Source organism: Staurois parvus, unplaced genomic scaffold (genome assembly GCF_062004578.1).
Source record: "Staurois parvus isolate SC_StPar_1 unplaced genomic scaffold, SC_StPar_1.0 ptg001045l, whole genome shotgun sequence".
NCBI lineage: Eukaryota > Metazoa > Chordata > Amphibia > Anura > Ranidae > Staurois > Staurois parvus.
Window position 1 is genome coordinate 718,475 of NW_028318841.1, and position 21,317 is coordinate 739,791.

The 21,317-nt window shown below is 42.1% G+C and overlaps 1 protein-coding gene across 1 annotated transcript in view; it reads left to right on the forward strand.

Moving 5' to 3' along the window:
- The window catches only part of GPC3 (glypican 3), a 616,906-nt gene that overhangs the window by 360,199 nt on the left and 235,390 nt on the right, over positions 1-21,317 (forward strand). The gene's annotated exons all lie outside the window — the stretch shown is intronic.

Here is a 21,317-nt window from a genome sequence, read left to right on the forward strand (position 1 = left end):
GAGCTGGAAAGAAAGAAAACTCAAATTTTCAATGGCCCCCAGAGCGAGGACTACCTGTATGGCTGTGAAGGAGTGGCCCAGCTTAAAAAAAAGGCCTGGTAGCAGCCACCAACCCACAAACGGTACAGGAGAGAATCTGAGTGAGTACCCCTGCACCTTCTGGGTGGATAGGGGAAGGAGCACTCTGGTGGGAAAACAGATTTGTTACTTATTTGGGACTGTACACTTTTAAAGTAACAGGCACCAGATCTCCTGTTCAGGGATACCTCCAGAGTGCTGGGTGAAGAAGAGGAGTTCATCCTGGGTCTGGGGTGGTACATTAAGGAGACACTGGCTAGCTCTCCAACAGAAACTGTGCTGTAGTGAAGGCTTGTAAATAGTTCCAGGAAGTTGTCCTCAGTTCATCAGTTTCCTTGGGCATCCTGTACATCACTAACCCTATCCCAATTTAAATTCCCTAAATAAAACAACAAAACCAAAGCTCAAGGACTGATCTCTGACTATGGATGCAGGCCTGTGTGAAGATGCGTGTTACCTGTGCAGGACTCTGGGGGGACCCACATCTTCTAGTGACTCCTAAAGGGGTAGTGCTTTTCAGTTAGTTACAAAGTATGGAACAATGCCAAATGTTGCTTTGTTCAGTATTTTAATCAATTATAAAGGGCATATTTGCGTATGTAGATTGATCACATATCGATAATGGTATGGCCACCATTAAAACGACAGGCAGTGAGATACCTGCTTATTTTCAAGTATGGAACAAAGTTGCCTGGGAGCCAGAACCCTTTTACAATATTTGTCAAGCAAATGATTTACTCTGCTCCTCTACATGGAAGAATTTCTGTGTCTAGAAAGGATCGAGACCCAATCCTATGGAGATTTTCTAGCAAATTGGACAATCTTTGTGTCTTATCTGCTAGAGAATCTTGCTAACTACCTTCTGGAGAACAGAAACATCCTGATTATTGCAAGCAATGCTGAAAGCTTCACAAGCACAGTAAACAGAGCAGCCTCAACCCTCCTCTTCTTGGGTCCCTCACCAGTGCTTCTTGCCTCCTTCTGCAGAGTGCATGCTCACTCCCGATTCCTGGTTCTGTGTGTCTATGGAAGACACACAGCATGGCTCAGCTCCTTCCTCACTGGCTGAAGTGGGCACTTCGCTGGATCCTCAGGTAAGTATTAGGGGGGGCTGTGGGGGGAGGTGCACACTGAAGGATTTTTACCTTCATGCATAGAATGCATAAAGGTAAAAAAAAACCTTCAACCATTACAACCACTTTAAAGGGTTGCTTGTTCCTGAGTGCAGGTTTTTGAAGAGTTAGGCAACCTGCACAACAAACGTAAGTATAACCTATGACTAAACTGCTACAGATAGGAGGAAGGGGAGTAGTGAAGGATAAGTGTACTTACTTATCCTTTTATAAGTCTACAAGTGTGTTATTTCCACCCATAATTATGGCTCTGTCCTCTGATGAGCCATTTAGTTTTGGTTTAATCTCTTCTGAAAGATTGCATATGCAGATTGCTGACCTTCTGTACAGGAAGGAACCCTTCTATTAATGACAGTTACATTATCCGGGGATAAGAATTTCATTAAGATCCATTTTAATTCCTCATATTCAAGTAATACAGCTTCCCAGCACTATTAGGAAAAGAATAGACGGAAGTATATATCAATGTCTCCAAAGTAAGTAACCTTAGGTATTAATTAACCCCTACTTAAAAAGCTGACCCAAAGCACTACAGGGACGAAAATATGTCAGCGGATCATTTTTAAAAATTACCCATGTATCAAGGATATATATCTATTAATATGAATAACCAGGCCTGGGGTTCTGTATGACCTCTATTTGTCCAGTAGAAACAGAGGTTTGGAGACTTTTTTTTTTTTCTCTTTAATTTAATGTGCATTTTAAGTTTGATTTTTGCAGTTAATGTTTAATGGAACTTAATTGAGCCTATGTTAAATGTCACTAGAGCTCATCTGCCACAATCTGACTCCATTTAGAATACATTTCTTAGTGGCTGCAGTTATAATCCATGTTTTATATACTATCCCATTATTTACAAGACAGTACATGTAAGGGAAGAGCTAAATTATCATTGCAATAGTAAAAGTTAATTGCAAAATCCTGCCTGCTAAAGTTTGTATTCAAAATCACATGAGCCAAAAGTGGTAAGTGGGGAGCTTTACCTGCTACGGTCTCATAATCCTTAACCGTGGTTTTAATAAAATAATTATGCCATTTTACTAACACTAAAATTACAAAAGATGTATGTATACATTTTTTTTTCTTTTACAAAAGTGGAGTTACCATTACTAGAAACAGAACTGTACATCAAAACTGCTTTGCAACGAGAAGGGTCTACAAGATATCATTAGGGAGCTTATATTAATAATAATAAGGCATACGTCTTGATCTGTCCTTTCCTTGGCCCAAATGGAAACCATTAGTGATAAGAGATTTCATTTTTCTTTTAATACTAAATATGGAGAACCTCCCATGATCTGGTAGGAGTGGGAGGTAGCTGGCAAAACTGGCTGTTCCAGGTAGCCTTATGGAAAGAAAAGGCCATAAAAATAGCAGTGTGAGTGATTGAACCCTGAGGGTGTAAATTATGATTATAATGTCCTCAGCATTACACTCCAGGAGCTCTGCTTGGGTCCACCCATATTCTTTCATTGTAATTGTAGTGCTACCCCCGAAGGAGCCACTTGGTAATTTTGGGTCCCCTGTTCTGCACTACAAGCACAAGTAGCAATAAACGAACACACACCTGCTTAGTGGTAGACACTATTAAAGCGATTCTAAAGGTTAATTTTTTTCTTTTGTAAAATAACAAACATGTCTATACGTACCTACTGTGTGCAGTGGTTTTTCACAGAACAGCCTGGATCCTCCTCTTGTTGGGTCCCCCACAGGCTCTCCTGGCTCCCCCTGTCTGTCGGGTGCCCCCGCACCCTGCTTGCTTTGGGGGCACCCACTGCTTCGTGTGTCCATTCACACATGGAGCCGCTGCTTGGCCCCGCTAATTGGATAACTGGCTGTGATTGACAGCAGTGGGAGCCAATAGCTTCCGCTAGCTGTCTCAGCCAATGAGGAAGCAGAGACCCGTGACAGCCGAGGCTGTCATTCACATCACTGGATTGCAATAAGGCTCAGGTAAGTATTGAGGGGGCTGGGGGAGCTGCTGCACACAGAAGGTTTTTTACCTTCATGCATAGAGTGCATGAAGGTAAAAAACCTGCAACCTTTACAACCACTTTAACTATAATTAAGGACTTACATAAATGGCAATTTAGGTACAACTTGCTAAACGAAGTAGGACTGCTCTCTAGTAATAAAGGTCCCTCTCTGGCTGGTGGTGCTGGGCAGCGTGGTTGTTCCTCCACTCAGATGCACAGCAGAAGTGGACTCCAGTGACTTGGTCCCTGGCTCTGATGTCCTTCCTCCCCAGAGCCTTGCTTTTCCCTCTCTCCATGGTAGTGCAGCTATGCTCTTCCTCTCTCCCTGGTTGTGCAGCCCCCTTCCTTTTTCCTGTTCTCCCAGTTCTTTGCTCCTGGGCATGTTGGGGCTGTAGTCCATGCCCTATCCAATCCCATGGGCCGACTGTCTTCTGGGACTACATGTCCTATGATGCACCAGTCCTGTCCCCTCATTGGTGTCTGGCTCTGGCCAATGGGAAAGGTTGCGAGGGAGGAGTCAGAGTGGGTGGCAATCCTGGTAAGCACCACTCTGCCCTCCTGTCAGCAGTGTGAGGAACAAGGGGAGGGGGGGGAGAGCAAACGCTTGCAGCGGCTGTACTCAGCTATGTATGCTCTCTTGAGGTAGCTAACTACCCAAAATTATAGATGTCCCATTATGGCTTCACCTTCTACATGTAGTCATTAGGCATGTCATTCTATGTTTCCTGCTGCGTGAAAGTAGCTGGATGGCAATCATTAGCAACCTATTATGCTTTAGTAGAATGTCATCTTCTCCAATCATAATCAGATTGGGAAATATGTGGATGACAATAAGCCTTCCTCAAGTCCTCCAGCTGAACCTTAACCCATGGTTCACATATATGCGGCCATGTGGGCTGTGTTTTGCGCGGGCACGAGAGCCCATTCATTTGCCATGTGACATGCAGGGAAGAAGTCCCTGCACTTCTTATGGAAACACAGCCCACGTGGGAACCTCGGTTCCCAGTACAGTTGCATTTTTCCAGTGTGGGCTGCGTGCTATTAGAACTAATGGCACCCACCCGCGGGTCCACATTTCTCTGTGTGGTTGGTGTGGCTGCATTGATGTTCATGTTGATCCGCAGCCGCACCACCCGCACATATGTGAACCTAGCCTAACAGCCTGAAAGTCTGTTGGCTGAAGTGGAAAGATCTGGAATAGTTGGCAGTCTGTTGGCTGGAGTGGAAGCATCTCAATCATTTTCCTCTAAAATAAACTGGCACTAGAAGTGACAATACAGCTCTGCCCCTCTTCATGCATGTTTGTATAGAACTACCTGAATCATTAAAGCCTAAGGGGTTGATTTACTAAAAGTGGAAAGTGCAAAATCTGGTGCAGCCATGCATAGAAATCAATCGGCTTCCAGTTTTTTTTTTTCTCAAAGCTTAAGTCTGGCCATACACTATACACTTTTCTCTCCAATTTCTGCCCGATTTCCTTTAGATTTACCTTCAACTATGTAGTGCAAGGGCCTGCCTAACTGGATACAATTGAAAGTGTTGTTTAGCTTTGACCTCCTATTATATGGTTTTTCGTAAATCTAAAGCAAAAATCTCAAGAAAATTGTATAATGTATGGCCAGCCTAATTGAGGAAGCTGATGTTCGGAGTTGATTGACTACCATGCACAGCTGCACTAGATTTTGCACTCTCCAATTTTAGTAAATTACCTCCTAAGTGTAGCTAAAATAAAAAAGAAAACAGATTATGGAGGATAGTTGAAATGTCCGCCCCCTCCATTCATGAATGCTCTAGGAATGGCCTAGTTGAAAAAAAAGGGTGGGCATAGCTGGGCTCTCTTGGTAAGAGCCTGTGACAGCCCCTTAGTTGTATTAACCCCTGCTGCTCCAGATGATTACAGCAGCAGGGGTGGGGTGGGGGTCATGGACAGAGGAAGGTTTCTACCAACAGCAGAGGTTTCAGCCCAAGGCCAAGGGTCACATTATACTGACTGTAAGTTATGGCCCCTGTGCTAATTTTTCTGTGCTTTTTTTCTCAATATGTTTTATTACGTTTTAGCAAAATGAGTACAGAAGATGACAGTTATCAATGTATAAATCCACTTGTGGTAGCCTGGAGCACAGGGCAAGTGAAAAGGGACAGTGATAAAGGTTACATTGCACCTAAATGTCCAGGGTGTTCACCATTTGAAAAAAATCACAAACAATTTATCAAAGATAACACCAGAAGACTTGTATAGAGACTAATGTGGGGTACACACTATAGGCTTTTTTTTTTTCTTCAGCCAAGCGGGCTGAACAAATAAAAAAAAAAAAAAGAGGTTGATCGCTGTACTAACACAAGCTATGTCAATACAGCGATCTTTCCGCTGTGCTGTTTTGTTCTGACGGGCGACCACCCTCCTGCCATGAAGCACTGCCACTCTCAGCTGCACCCTGCACAAAGATTTTCCAGCTCACTGGACCCCAATCTAGGTGCCAACAGCCTGAGAGCGACAGACATCATGGAACCAGCTAATTGGGTTTACAACCATGATGTGTATCCAGCTGTGCCCAATGCTCTTGTGACCCCAGCATACACACACACCACATGCCATTCAAAAAAATGGGAGGGGGACTGATTTGGAGTGAGAATGATATTTGCAGAGTATGATCCAAATTATGGTTGTCATTGTCCATATCTGTGCACACAATTATCACAGGCATCGCTGCCCAGCATTGATTGGCATTGGCATCATAATGAGAGCTGGTGATTGGAGGGCTGAGGAGGAAAAGTGAACTTATCCTTTATCCCTTGCAGTTACTTTGGCTCCCTAGAACTAAACAAGCATTTAACCATTGCAGTGTGGGGCAGCCCCACTGCAAAGGAACATTTGTTTGCCCCAAGATGGGCTTTAAGTAAATCTGCTACTTTTCACTGCATAGGCAAAGCACAGGTTTGCTTTAAGGTCTGTGTCCATCGTTTAGCTGTATACATTAGCAAAATGCATCTGGAGAATGTACACTGTGACTAATACAACAGACTGCTTCCTATGTAATTGCAAATTGTTTTCTATGTTTTGTGTTATGTGTAAAGAAGTGAAGATAAATGCCAGGTCTGTCAAATGCATACAGTCAGGTACATAAATATTGGGACATCGACACAATTCTAACATTTTTGGCTCTATACACCACCACAATGGATTTGAAATGAAACGAACAAGATGTGCTTTAACTGCAGACTGTCGGCTTTAATTTGAGGGTATTTACATCCAAATCAGGTGAACGGTGTAGGAATTACAATAGTTTGCATATGTGCCTCCCACTTGTTAAAGGACCAAAAGTAATGGGACAGAATAATAATCATAAATCAAACTTTCACTTTTTAATACTTGGTTGCAAATCCTTTGCAGTCAATTACAGCCTGAAGTCTGGAACGCATAGACATCACCAGACGCTGGGTTTCATCCCTGGTGATGCTCTGCCAGGCCTCTACTGCAACTGTCTTCAGTTCCTGCTTGTTCTTGGGGCATTTTCTCTTCAGTTTTGTCTTCAGCAAGTGAAATGCATGCTCAATCAGATTCAGGTCAGGTGATTGACTTGGCCATTGCATAACATTCCACTTCTTTCCCTTAAAAAACTCTTTGGTTGCTTTTGCAGTATGCTTTGGGTCATTGTCCATCTGCACTGCGAAGCGGCGTCCAATGAGTTCTGAAGCATTTGGCTGAATATGAGCAGATAATATTGCCCGAAACACTTCAGAATTCATCCTGCTGCTTTTGTCAGCAGTCACATCATCAATAAATACAAGAGAACCAGTTCCACTGGCAGCCATACATGCTCACGCCATGACACTACCACCACCATGCTTCACTGATGAGGTGGTATGCTTAGGATCATGAGCAGTTCCTTTCCTTCTCCATACTCTTCTCTTCCCATCACTCTGGTACAAGTTGATCTTGGTCTCTTCTGTCCATAGGATGTTGTTCCAGAACTGTGAAGGCTTTTTTAGATGTCGTTTGGCAAACTCTAATCTGGCCTTCCTGTTTATGAGGCTCCCCAATGGTTTACGGTGGTAATGGTTTGTGGTGAACCCTCTGTATTCACTCTGGTGAAGTCTTCTCTTGATTGTTGACTTTGACACACATACACCTACCTCCTGGAGAGTGTTCTTGATCTGGCCAACTGTTGTGAAGGGTGTTTTCTTCACCAGGGAAAGAATTTTTCGGTCATCCACCACAGTTGTTTTCCGTGATCTTCCGGGTCTTTTGGTGTTGCTGAGCTCACCGGTGCATTCCTTCTTTTTAAGAATGTTCCAAACAGTTGTTATTGCCACGCCTAATGTTTTTGCTATCACTCTGATGGGTTTGTTTTATTTTTCAGCCTAATGATGGCTTGCTGCACTGATAGTGACAGCTCTTTGAATCTCATCTTGAGAGTTGACAGCAACAGATTCCAAATGCAAATAGCACACTTGAAATGAACTCTGGACCTTCTTATCTGCTCATTGTAATTGGGATAATGAGGGAATAACACACACCTGGCCATGGAACAGCCGAGAAGCCAATTGTCCCATTACTTTTGGTCCCTTAACAAGTGGGAGGCACATATGCAAACTGTTGTAATTTCTACACCGTTCACCTGATTTGGATGTAAATACCCTCAAATTAAAGCTGACAGTCTGCAGTTAAAGCACATCTTGTTTGTTTCATTTCAAATCCATTGTGGTGGTGTATAGAGCCAAAAATTTTAGAATTCTGTCGATGTCCCAATATTTATGGACCTGACTGTATATTATGTTGGTATGTCAAACATAATTCTGTAGTAGAAAGCTTAAGCAGTCAATTCAGTTTAATTCCTAGCAACCAAGCATCATATTACTGCCAAATTGAAATATAGTACACTATCTAAGTAAGAGATTAGCTCTGTGCTGATAATGAAAACATAACTGCAGTGTAAAATCACAGATCACATGATCAAGTGCAAAAGATGCTCTGTCCTGTATTTCTTGAAAAGCCTTACTGTGTGATATACATATCTGTTCAATGTATATCCAGCAATTTACAGGTTTACCTCCCATCCCCACCACTGCCTTTCCTACTATTCACATGAACAGGAATATTCAGATGGGCTCAAAGTTTCTGTTCATTGAGCATTCAGGCCTTGCAGGTGCTGAATGGTTGTTGAATAGTCCTGTAAACCCAACTTTCCTTCTGTGTCTATAGGTACCCTTAAATACAAACTATATTGATTTGGACAATTCTATATTACCTTTTTTATACTTAGGTTTGTTTTTATATCTTTAGAGAGAATCGTCCATTATCTGACACTTGGATTTCCAGAGCACTATGGGTTAGCTATACAGCACATTATTAGCTGCCTACTTTAAGGAAGACTTTGATTGAAACCCCAGGATTAGCTGCCTGGTAAGGGATTTATCACTGCCCTGACTCATTCAGATATGTGTGTAAATTGCAGCTTCAGGTATTGATCTTTGTAAAGAACATTTTTTCCCACAGGCCATAATAAGATGACATCTGAACAAAAAGTGCCTGGAATCTCCATCTGCTAACTAATGAGAATACAAAATATGAATTTTGTTTAGTATATTATTTATGGATCAATTTCAGTCTTTTTTTCTGGTACAAACTGTAGCCAAAATACAATATGATGCAGCATATGTACAATGGCCAATTAGAGATGATATACAGAGAATACTTAGCACATGAGTGTTACACTGCAGTGTGGCTTACGTAAGTGATCCAGAAGTAGAGTGTCACTCCAAGTATCCTTTGAACTACATCTGGAGCCCAAGGAGACCTCTTGTTATTGCAGGATGATACTGATACTTGGACTGAGAGGAATACTCTAGTTGAAGGAAGAAACCTCACTGTGGGAGGGGAGCTTATTTCCAGTGTGGGCTAAAAGGAAGGGTGCCTACAGAAGGGTAATGAGTGGGAGAAGGGAACTGAGGTGGAGGGCAGGTAACAAGGAGGGGAAAAGGACATGCTGAAAATGGGTGGTGGTGGGGAGAGTGTAAACTACCATCCTTCACTGGAAATGATATAGGAGCAGAGGTTTGATAAACTGGTTGAACAAATGGGGAAGTAGGGTTGGTAGCAGGGAGAAAGAGAGAGGGTGAATGGACAGGTTGAAAGCCACCAGCATCAGCCAAAGTTGCTTACATTTGTCAGTATCCACTAGAACCCAGTCTTCATGACTTGGAAGCCAATATTTTATTCCCTGACAATAAAAAAAAGAATATTTTACCTTTTTTTTGCCTAACCATAGTAAGGAAATAATTTACTTTTGCGTTAATCACAGGGAGTCAAATTCTTTTTCTGTTAGTTAAATAGTCTGGATGAAAAAAGACAAAAGCCCATCCAGTTCAACCATTAAAAAAAAAAAAAAGTTATAATCCTATGCCCACAGAGTTGATCCAGAGGAAGGCAAAAAAGCCCAGCAAAGCCTGACACAATTTGCTCCTGAAGGGAAAAAAGTTCCTTCCTGTTCCCCTGATAGGCAATCAGATATTCCCTGGATCAACTTTACCTATAAATGTTAGTATCCAGTTATATGCTGTGTATCTAGGAAAGAATCCAGGCCTTTTTTAAAGCAATCCACTGAGCTGGCCAGAACTAACTCTTGAGGGTGTCTATTCCACATTTTCACAGCTCTCACTGTGAAGAAACCTTTCCGTGTTTGGAGATGACATTTTTTTTTCTCCAGATGTAAAGTGTGCCCCCTTGTCCTCTGTGATGACCTCAGGGTGAATAGCTCTACACCGACTTCACTATATGAACCACTGATGTATTTATACATGTTGATCATATCCCCCCTTAATCTCCTCTTCAGTTCCTTTATTCTTTCCACATATTCCAGATGAGGTTTTACTAATGATTTGTACAGGGGTAAAATGATGTCTCTCTCTCTGGAGTCTATACCTCTTAATACAAGAGAGGATTTTGCTCGCTTTAGAAAACGCAGCTTCGCATTGCATGCCATTATTAAGCCTGTGATCTACCAGAACTCCCCGATCCTTCTCGACCATTGATTCCCCCAATTGTACCCCTCCTAGCATGTATGATGCATGCATATTCTTAGCCCCCAAGTGCATAACCTTACATTTGCCACATAGTTGCCCAATTAAACAGTGCATTGAGGTCAGCTTGTAAATTGAAGACATCCTGTAAGGACATTATTCCACTGCACAGCTTGGCGTCATCTTCAAAGACTGAAATGGGATTTTTAATCCCAGACCCTATATCATTTATAAATATATTAAAAAGTAAGGGTCCCAACACTGAACCTTGGGGTACACCACTGACAACCCTAGACCATTCAGAGTATGAATCATTAACCACTACTCTTTGAATACTATCTTTTAGCCAGTTTTCTATCCATTTACATACAGATGTTTCCAAGCCTGTAGACTTTACCTTACACATTAGCCGTGTGTGGGGAACTGTGTCAAATGCTTTTGCAAAATCCAAGTATACCACGTCCACCACCACCCCTCTGTCCAAGGTTTTGCTCACCTCCTCATAAAAAGAAATCAGATTTGTTTGACAACTTCTGTCTTTCATGAATCCATGCTGTCTGTTGCTTAAAATATTTTTTTCCAGCAAGAACTCATCTATGTGGTCTTTTATTAAACTCTCCAGTATCTTCCCAACTATAGAAGTTAAACGAACAGGTCTATAAGTACTTGGTAAAGATTTTGATCCTTTTTAAATATTGGCATCACATTGGCCTTACGCCAATCCAGTGGTACTATGCCAGTCATTAGAGTCCCTAAAATTAGAAACAAAGGCTTTGAAATGACAGAGCTCGATTCTTTAAGGACCTGTGGGTGTATGCCATCCAGTCCAAGTGCTTTATTCACCTTTATTCTGTCTAAATATTTTTGGACCATATAAATTGTGAGCCAGTGTGGATCATCTGGAGCTGTGTCAATACCATGCCCATTATTGACAACAGCTCCCCCATGCTCCTTTGTATACACAGAGCTGAAGAAGGTATTTAATAAATTTGCATTCTGTTTGTCCCCAGTCACCCACTCTAGATGATTTTATAAAGGACCTACATGCTCGGACTGGACTATTAATATATTTGAATAATTTTTTGGGGTTGGTCCTGCTATCTTTTGCAATCTGTCGTTTTTCAATTTTTGCGGCCTTTATTTCCTTTTTGCGTATTCTGTTATACTCTTTGTAATGTTTAAACGATGATAGTGTTCCTTCATTTTTATATTTAATAAAAGCTCTTTTGTTATTCTTTATATCTTTTTTAACTTTGGCTGTAAGCCACATAGGTTTAATTTTTAGCATTTTAAACTTATTGCCCATGGGAATATATTTTGCAGTGTGTTCACATACAGTCTTTTTGAAGAACTCCCATTTCTGTGTTGTGTTCATTGATGCCAACATTCCCTCCCAGTCTTTGGAGAGCAGCTCTCAGCCTTGGAAAATTGGCTCCCTTAAAATTGAGCATTTGTATTTTTCCCGTATGTGCTTGTTGTTTACAGCTAACAATAAATTAAATTATGTTATGGTCACTGCTACCCAGATTTTCTTTTATATGGACATTCATAATAAGCTCTGCATGGTTTGAAATTACCAAGTACAGCAGAGCATCATTCCTAGTTGGGGCCCACTGTGAACTGTACAATAAAATTGTCCTGTAGTAGAAAATGTTTGCCCTTTAACTGTTCCTGCAGTACCATTACTCCAGTCAATTTCCGGGTAGTTAAAATCCCCCATTATTATCACTGTCCCAGCCCTTGCAGCCCTTTCGCTCTGTGCAAGGAGCTGAGTCTCCACCTCCTCATAAACACTGGGAGGCCTATTACAAACTCCAATGAATACCTTTGTAGTACGTACCCCCATGTGCAGTTCTACCCATAGTGCTTCAGCCTCATCACACTCTACATCAACTAGGTCCTCTTTCACACTCGCTCTGAGATCACTTCCCAAATAGAGACAGACACCACCACCTTTCCTATTTACCCTGTCTCTCCGAAAGAGAACATAGCCAGGAATATTAATGGCCCAGTCATGTGAAGAATGAAGCCAAGATTATGCCGATAGTTTGTAACATGGGAACCTTCTTATCTGCCATAGCCTCCCCCCCCCCATCTTTCCCCATTCCACCCACCAATAAATACTGACCCCTGTCTGATCTGTCTACCCCATTATCTAATTCTCCCCCCCCTTCAATCCTAGTTTAAATATTCCTCCAGCCTTCCCATAAACCTCTCCCCCTGCACAGCAGACCCCCTTCCATTTAGGTGAAAACCATCTCTAGCATATAGGTATCGCCCCAATGAAAAATCAGTCCAGTGCTCTAGAAACCCAAATCCTTCCCTCTTACACCAGGTCTTTAGCCATGCATTGAGTTCTCTACTCTCCCCCTGTCTTTCCTGAGTTTCGGATGGCACACCTTGGAGGTCCAAACCATGGTTAGTCATGTCTCACTTTGATTGGGGAGGAACAGGCTGTTGTACAGCTTTATGAAGTAGGAAAAAGATCCTGCTGCAATGTGCATACATAATTTTAATCAGGGGCGGACTGACAACTCATGTGGCCCCTGGGCAATAGGGGATCATGGGACCCCTGTGTCCTTGCCCACACTCAAAAAACGTCTATAAAAAAGGTACCAGGGGCATTTCATGGGGCCCCCTACTGGCCCCGGGCCCTTGGGCAGTGCCAGAGTGCTCAAATGGTTAGTCCACCCCTGATTTTAATATATACCTAGAAAGAAGGATTTACAAAAAGTAACCTACACGAATAATTCAATATAGTGATGGCAAGAGAAGTGAAGTTTAGAAGTAGAGGTCTTGTAGGGGCAAGTGATAAAAGTCTTTTACTTTGTGACTGTTACAATTTCTACAAACAATATTTATGCTTACTGTACAGTATATTTTATATGATAAAGTAGCAGCACTGATTATTTTACACAATATGCATTTGAGAAATGAGTGTGATGTCATACGACATGTGGTGATGGCAGAAGGAAGCATGGTTGGGTTTCAGTTTGTTTACAAGACCCAATAATTCACATGAGAAAGGAAGGTGAGATTGTCTTGGCTGATGTTCTATACAAAGAATGAATACATTAGGGTCACTGGTTTCAAGTGACACCCAAAGGGTCCTTCTGGTGCTGTATTTAAAACAAAAAGTAATGCCCAGATCTCATTTATTTTAAAAGGCAGTAGAAACCAACAGATCATCCACTCTTGGTCATAGTAAAGGAAAATGCCAAATGTTTGATTTTGTTTGTGTATTTCCATAAGGTTTAGCAGCAGCTTACTGAGTACATAACCATTTCCAAAGCCCTTTTCCCTCTGAAAGCTTGACATCTAAAGTGCCTGCTACAGTCATTCAACCCAAAACTACCTTATATTTGGGTTGTAAAAGGAATCTCATACAAACATTGGGAGAAAATATAAACTCTGTTCCATGTTTTTGTGTTGTGGGAGGAACAAGTCAAATCTGGTCACTGCAACTGACCATGACTTCTGTTCACACCTTTTTGTTAAAGGTTACATAATCCATACAATTTAATAATACCTAGATTGTTTCAGTGAGCAGCTTGTCATCGTATGGGATATATCCACATGGCTGGATTCCTGCTTCCATAGACCAACTGTCTTGTACCACTCTTCTTTCCACCACAGATTGTCCAGCCTTGAAAGTACATTAACAAAATTAAATATCATAGGCTGGTAGTGAAAAGGCTGAAATGTGTGAATCTCATTAAAACATATTGTATCTTGCCTACACCAACCAGTCAGAAAATAATTACTTTCTTTAGGGCTACCCCCTTGGTACTTGACCAATCTTATAAACTACATATTTTTTCCCATAAATTCCTACCTCCCTATCTGTATAATGTATAAAAGGGCCTGGCACTCCATGCAAGGTTAAAGCTAATCGTCATCTTATTTAATAATTTAGTTAACCATTCCCTACATTTAGTATTCATTGTATCCTGATATATTCAAACAAATGCTGGAATATGTTATTTACTGTACATTGTTCAATAAAAAGGGGTTTTAAAAAATGCTCATGTGATTATAGCTTGAGTCTTCATCCATTCATATACTCCAGATTTATAACAAACCAATATGCCTGCATTTCTGGTACTGACTGCACAACCTGCAAACGGTTAACCATCCAGCATGCACAGTTTGGGTGATGCCTGTCAAAGACATTTATTATGTGAGCTGAGAGCTGTAATCTGTGATGAACACACTGCACATGGCAGGCAGCATGCTGCTTTAGATGAAGGCAGCCAGTGAAATATGAAGCCATTGGGCGATTGTGATCTATAACTGAACTCTGGCAGTGCACAGAGCAGCTAAAGGTCTTACAGATGAAAGTGTCATTGACAGAGTGCGCACTCTCCCCAATGTGAAACATGCCATTTAGAACTATGTGAAAAACTCTGCAAGCTGTTCAGGCATTCAGGCTGCAATCCAGGTCCATACGGTCTTGCATGTCTGTGGTAAACAAATACATTGCTTTCTAATTTGTGCGTGTGCCAGAATACTTTCTTTGATGATTTAAGAATGTGGAATGAATATACATTTTAGCGATCAGAGTCCCAAAAGTAAACTGGTTTTATTAGATGTTATTTTTACTTAATGCATAATATGACAGAGTAGTTAACCAGTCAAGTAAGGCCACCTGAAACTAATATTTAAGGATAAGTAATTTCTGGATCCATTTTTTTTGCTTCCCGTATATTTTTAATTTTAAAAGGTATCTCAATTCTGCTGTGTACTCTGTTTTGGTTCTCCTTAAATGGGAATTGAATCCTGTAATAGCCTTAGCAAGCATATAGAGTTTATGAAAAATGGGAGGGGGCAACACAATAATTGAATAAATAGAAGGATTCATTAAACATGATGCAAATAGTTGGTGGCCTGTGCCTTTGAGGGGGCTCACAACACCTCCCTGCTCAGAGTTTTATATAGAGATGGGTATACTGGATATAGAAAACGTGGAGTGATCGGGATATTATCTGGATTGGGTGCCAGTGCAACAGCAAGTTGACAGATCTGTGAACTGACAAGAACCAATCCAAAACAAAATTTTGTATCATTTGTGTAGAACAGGGGTGGGCAATTAATTTTACCAAGGGGCCACATGAGAAACTAGGACTGTTGTGGTGGGTCAAACTTAATTCTACTACGTATTAATTTTTGACCTGGAAAGGTTTGTAAGTACCTCCTAGATTGTAAGCTCGAAAGAGCAGGGCCCTCAAACCCCTCGTGTATTGTATTGTACTGTTTTGTCTCATGTTCTGTCCCCCCCGCTATTGTACAGCGCTGAGCAAACCTTTTGGTGCTATATAAATACTGTATAATAATAATAATGTAAACCTATAGAAAACTGTGACAGACCCAACCGGTACAGGGGCTTTTGGAGGGGACTAGGGGCTAGCCTTCTATGGGATCGCTCTTCTCCAGCCATGGACACACTTGGGTAGCATACCCAGTAGCACCATCGTCCAGCACCATTTCCGTCTGGACCAGCCTCTCCAGCTCCATCAGCCATTCCTCCAGAGGAAGCTCTCCTACGAATGGTATCTGCAATGCAAGCTGATCACAAAATGGGGTTTGAAATAATTCTCCTTGGAGAACCTGAACCTTCTCGAGGGCCTTGTTGCACAGTTCTCTTCTGATCACATCCTTCCAGTCCAGTCCTTCTGCAGAAACTGGGCCAGAGTTTACTGCAGTCTCCACTGAAATTCAGCTGCCGTTTCCTGTCCTCCTTCATCCATAATCCCAGTGATAGTTGGATTTCTCTGAAGGGAGGAAGCAAATGCCACTTCTGCCACCAAATACAATGGACCGCCTGTCACCCAGATTGGGTGATTCCATCAGAGAACTGCTTCCTTGCCACTAGGACACTATCAAGGTATTATAACTGGGCATTGCACCTAAGCTAGTGTCACCTAGTCTTGGGTGCGATGCCCAGCTATAGTGCCAAGTGGTCCAGTGGCGAGGAAACATTTGTCTGAATGAATCGCCCAATCGAGATGACAGGTGGTCTGTCACAAAAAGAATACCCAGAGCTAGGAATAATAGGTACAACTGCTCAAGAAATAGGTCTCTCTCAGATGGGTGGTCAGGGGCTGGTAAAATGATTGGCCGAGCCGTGGTTTTACCTCAGCCCACCTGAAATGTAAAATAACAGAATAATGTTGCTGCTCACATGCTACAGAAGTGGCATTTTTAACTTGGGCTGTAGAGTTTCACCAGTAGCACAGCTTGTCAAACTCACCCATTGTGTTCAATAGGACCACGCTGCAACTGCATGCAATGTATGTGATTACAGTGCAATAATACAGCATTATAGGGTTAAATGTGGCAGTGAGGAGGCAATATAACACCTCCTCACTGCCTGCCAATTGCCCTGTAAAAAACACTGTAACTGCAAGGAGAGAGACTGAGATCGGTACAGAGAGATTTCTGTAGATCCTGACCTGCAGTGAAGAACAAGTGCACGGCTCCTGAAGTTTGCCGTGAACCGGCACTAACACAAAGAACTTGGCAGGTTAGCAGAGGGTTGGGACGTGTTCTAGGCATCGCTTTCCCGAGCCTCCTCACTGTATCTATCAGCTTCCCAGGCTCTGTCAGTATGCCTCTCTGGGCCTGTCAGCTTCCTCGGCGAGTAAGGCTCAGAGAAGCATGCTAGCAATGGAGGCATCAAGGACCAGATAGGGATAGTGAAAGGGCTGTTTGTGGCCCTGGGGCTGCAGTTTGCCCAGGACTGGCCCTTTAGCCTACCCCCTCTTCCACCCAACTATGTTTACATTCTCTGTAGCAATATGGATGCTTGCCTCCTTCCTGCATCCTCCATATATGCAGAACCCATGTTCTTTTCCTTTGCATTTAATTATTTTATTTATTTATTTCAGGTACTTATATTGCACCGTCAATTTATGCAGCGCTTTACATATATATTGTACATTCACATCAGTCCCTAACCCTCAAGGGGCGTACAATCTAAGGTCCCTAACTCACATTCATATACAAGGGCCAATTTAGACAGGATCCAATCAACCTACCAGCATGTCTTTGGGAGGAAACCAGAGTACCGGAAGGAAACCCACGCAGGCACAGGGAGAACATGCAAACTCCAGGCAGGAGGTGCCGTGGCTGGGATTCGAACCAGCGACCCCAGTGCTGCCAGGCGGAAGTGCTAACCATTTAGCCACTGTGCTGCCCATAGCCACTGTACCCTGCACATTTCCTGGGGTACTAAATTATGACTGGTTGGATAAAATGTTTTGATTGGATAACCTGAATCAATGAATGCTTTGCATCTTCAAGCCATATTTGACCAGCAGATGTCAGTGTGAAATCTTAAACTGCAACTCCTTATCCCCATAAAATCCTAGAGCTGAGAAATATACAGGGGAGGAAGATACAGATAAGTAGATGTGCGCTAATGAGGCTGCAGTGATGGGCACTGATAGGCTGCACTGATAGGTGGCACTGATGGGCACTGATGAGGAGGCACTGGTAGGTGGCACTGATGGGCATTGAAAGGCATCACTGATGGGCACTGAAAGGCAGCACTGATACATGGCACTGTTAGGCGGCACTGACTGGCACTGTTAGGTAGCACTGACTGGCACTGATAGGTAGCACTGATGCACACTGATAGGCGGCACTGACTGGCACTGATAGGTGGCACTGATTGGCAGCACTGATAGGTGGCACTGATTGGCATTGATAGGTGGCACTGGCTGGCACTGATGGATGACACTGAAAGGCAGCACAGATATGTGGCATTGATGTGCACTGGTATGCACTGATATGTGGCATTGATGTGGCACTGATAGGCACTGACAGCTGGCACTGATGGACTTTGACAGGTGGCACTGCTGGGTCTACACTGATCTTCAGGGCACACTGATCATCAGTGTCCTGATGATTAGTGTACATGCCCCCTTCGCGGAAAGCCGATTACTGGCTCTCCTCTCCTCTCGGGCTGTCAGCGTGACAGCTCGAGAGGAGAGAAATGCCGATAACCGGCATTTCCGTGTTTACATGTGATCAGCTGTGATTGGACACAGCTGATCACATGACTGAGCCGACATCTTCAGCTCTTTCCGTGAACGGTGATCCGCTGTGTCCGAGGGACACAACGCACCGCTGATCGCCACGCATGCGCGGTGAGAATGGGAGGACGGCATATGACATCCTCTCAGAATGAGAGAACCACCTTGCGCTCCTCATTGGACTATATGGTGCGCGGGAGGTGATTAAGTGAACTTGTACTATGGCCATAATAAACAACATAACAGATTCCCTTTAGGAAAAATGCTTTAGGCATTCTGTATTTGTGTTCCCCTGCCACCCCATATCTATGTATAAATCAAAATGTATCTAAGGCTAAGCATGCCCCTGACCCCCCCCCCCCCCCCACACACACACACACATTCGCATGATAGTGCTCTGGCCTAATTACACTGTTCAACAGGTAAAAAGTTTTGGGCATAAAATTAGCTAATCTTACATAATTTTGGGGTGCTGAAAACGAAAATGACCCTAAAAAATGTTGATTGGCTCTAGTTTCCATGATATATTCATCCATCTAATGACGTAAGCCATTCAAAATTATGATGCAACTTCAGCTGCATATTGCGCAATTGATACTGGTGACCAATAGAAAATTGCATGTATACTGAGATGATGCAATATTAGCCTTTAATTGCATCACTTCACTGCATAAAAGCTGCAGTATCTGTAGCTGATTGTAGTTCGACAGCGTCTTTACATTTCGTTTTATGCTTATATAGGCTACTCAGTAATGCCTCAAACTTGTGTGAATAAAGCAGATAATTTCTGCTATATCTGCGGTGAAATAACTTTTATCTCACAAAAAAGGAGGATAACAAGAATGATTAAGAAAGCCTACAACTTGTATTTTGGCTGCAAGATAGGAGACCAGGACAAGAGCTGGGCACCACATATATGCTGCAATTCTTGTGGGACGGCACTGGAGCAATGGTTGAATGGAAAAAAGGCATCTATGCCTTTCGCTGTGCCAATGATTTGGAGAGAGCCAACAGATCATGTTAGTAATTGTTACTTTTGTATGGTGCCTCCAATTGTAAAAGGGCTAAATAAGAAGAAAAAGTTATCTGTGCACTATCCAAATATTCCATCGGCAATACGTCCAGTTCCTCATGGAGAGGGGCTACCAATTCCTAAAGCACCAGAATCCTTCGTGGTTGAGTCAAGTGAGGAAGAACCTGAAGCGTGTAGTCACTTGCAGTTGTAAGAGATAGCCCTTTCCTCGAATACAAGAGAAAAGCCAAGAGAAGCAAAACCGACACAAACTGAAGACAAAACTAGTGAGAATCCTAAGTATTAAAATGATTCAACTTAGCTTATGGCTATAATTTTTCTTGGTAATCCTATGCAATATATTATGCCATTTAGGCTTTGTTATGTAGTCAATATCACTTGCTTTATATTTGTGGAAAGACATCTATCTATATAATTATTGTGCATTATGTAGTCATTACGCCTATAGTAGAAAACTTTCCGTTTACAGAAAAACTAGAGCCAATTGACAAATTTCATTGTTATATTTGAACTCAGAATGTGAAATTCATTAAGAAATGGATCCTTTTGTTTCCAAAACTGGCAAAAAATAAAAATTTGTTGAACAGTGTTATTGCTTTTAAGTTCTGAGAGCTACATTGTGGAAGGCAGGGGCAGTGTCACATATTCACCCATTCTCATAAGTACTGGGCTTTTCTGAGGTGTTTGTTGATGGACTGGGGTTGTGGGAGAGCACAAGGAAGGCATAGGAAAATTACAGCACCTCCTGTAAAGTAAACGTATTTAATGGTACTAACAGAGGGAAGCACACCTTAATTATAACTAGAAACAGCATTTTGCAGGCATTAAAACATGGTAATAAAATCATTTGCATCCATGACATTTGCTTATTCAACTATGAATCCCCTTAACTTGTATCTTAGAAAAAAATCATAATAGATATTTTGTTTGCTATCGGTAGATAGACAGAAGCCAGGGGGCAAACGCCTCATCCCAATACATAAGACAGCATCTTCTAGCCATACAATACATGCCATGGCATTCCCTAAACTGCACTAGACAGACATTGTGACAAAATATTTTAATCTACATACACAGCACATGAGTGGATTTAAATGTCAAAACAAGTCATATCATTGTATAAGAGGAAATGTGTACAAGTGCTTTGTATTTAAGTCTACAGGGCTCCGAAATAAATGTTTGGCAGCTGTTGAATTTAAAGTTTAATCCTTAAACTCAGACTGTAGATTTTCCCTATATTTAAACTGATACACTTATACTAACCGGATGACTGCAGTATGCCTCACACGAGTAAGTATATTCAGAGAAGGAGACATTCCAGGACCCAAGGTCATGGTCTGAACCCCAGAACAGCAGATCAAAAGTTCTCTTTCAGATTCAATGTAGTGAATGCATCAAGGTTAATACATCCACCACCTTCATACAAGCTTCAGGATGCTTTTAAAAGTTGCAAAGATCAAAAGCCGACGATGAAAAAAACACAGATCTGAATAAACAAGCATACGCACTTCACTAAAAAGGGCACTTTATTGATCAGGGATTCTCAACCAGGGTCCCGTGGAACTCTAAGATTCCTCCAGAGGTGGTTAGGGGTTCATTAAGCTGTGGCTGATTGACCTCCCATCTTGTGGTTCCTCCGTGGTTCCTCCATGGTTCCAGGCACAATGCCACATGGCAAAACCAGTGGTATGACACCAATATGCATTTCTACTGACCACCAAATAAGTGGCATTCTTCCTACTGATCCCAGATTAACTGATTTTTTGCTGGGCTTCCCTGAGACCTGAAAATTATTTCAAGGGTTCCTCTAGGGTAAGAGGTTTGAGAAAGCCTATTATAAATATAATGTAAAACGCTGAGCAAACTGTTGGCGCTATATAAATCCTGTATAATAATAAATATTCAAGGTCTGCTTTCTTCAAACAGTTAACATTTTTTTTGTTTTGTGGACACTTGGAGTCCGCATGATTCCAGCATATTTACAAGCTTCACTGAGATGAAGGGGCTGAAAAGAATCAAGTGGCAAGAGGCTAGAGATTTT